Source organism: Myotis lucifugus, unplaced genomic scaffold (assembly GCF_000147115.1).
Source record: "Myotis lucifugus unplaced genomic scaffold, Myoluc2.0 scaffold_996, whole genome shotgun sequence".
NCBI classification, from domain to species: Eukaryota; Metazoa; Chordata; class Mammalia; order Chiroptera; family Vespertilionidae; genus Myotis; species Myotis lucifugus.
Window position 1 is genome coordinate 51,980 of NW_005872044.1, and position 967 is coordinate 52,946.

Consider the following 967-nt stretch of genomic DNA (forward strand, 5'->3'; position numbering starts at 1 on the left):
CAGGGTCGCCTAAGACCATCGGAAAACACAATATATAATTACATATGTTTTGTGATTAAGCACTATGCTTTAATTATGTTCAATTTGTAACAATGAAAATACATCCTGCATATCAGATATTTCCATGACGATTCATAACAGTAGCAAAATTACAGTTATGAAGTAGCAACAAAAATAATTTTACGGTTGGGGGGTCACCACAACGTGAGGAACTGTATTAAAGGGTCGCGGCATTAGGAAGGTTGAGAACCACTGCGCTAGAGAGATCGTGGAAGGTTCAGGAATTGGCAGTGGTTCTGTTTTGTCGGAGTCCAGTTGAAAGGAGTTGGAAAGATTTGCTAGAAAGAATTAATGCGGGGGGGGGGGGGGGAGGGTCTAAAATGCCATTTTCAGCATTTACCTTAAATTTTTTTCTAGAGTCAAGGTGTGATGTAAGCAAGTAAATGAAATGGTCCACCCCAGGCTGGACTTTTAGAAGAGCAACTCTTAGAAAAGACATTGCACATGCCTGAGGACACATTTTTTTTTTCCTCTGTGGGAAGTAAGTTTAGGATAAAAATGAGAGGATAGTCTTCATGTTCATAGAATAATTTTATGGTTGGGTTTCCTTACGAAGCATAGAACCTGCCCAACACAATGACAGACTCTTTTAGAAAACTGGGTGGGAAGGCAGAGATTTCAAAGAAGAAACCAGCTGGGTGACACTGACCTTGTGTAGTTTCCTAGTAAGTGGAATGAATGAGTGGACTGGCTGACCTTCGAGGCGTCCTAAGGCCCTCACAATCCAAGTCTTAGACGCAGAACGACATTCCAAAGAGATGTATTTCCGTACACCTGGGAGGTGCTCGAAATGTCTTAAAGATGATGGCGATGTTCATGGACAGACATTTTGTGAATCACCATCGGGGCGGGATGGGCACGCAGAGCAGTGTTGGCTGGGGCCAGCTTGCACGGGCTCACGGGAGTC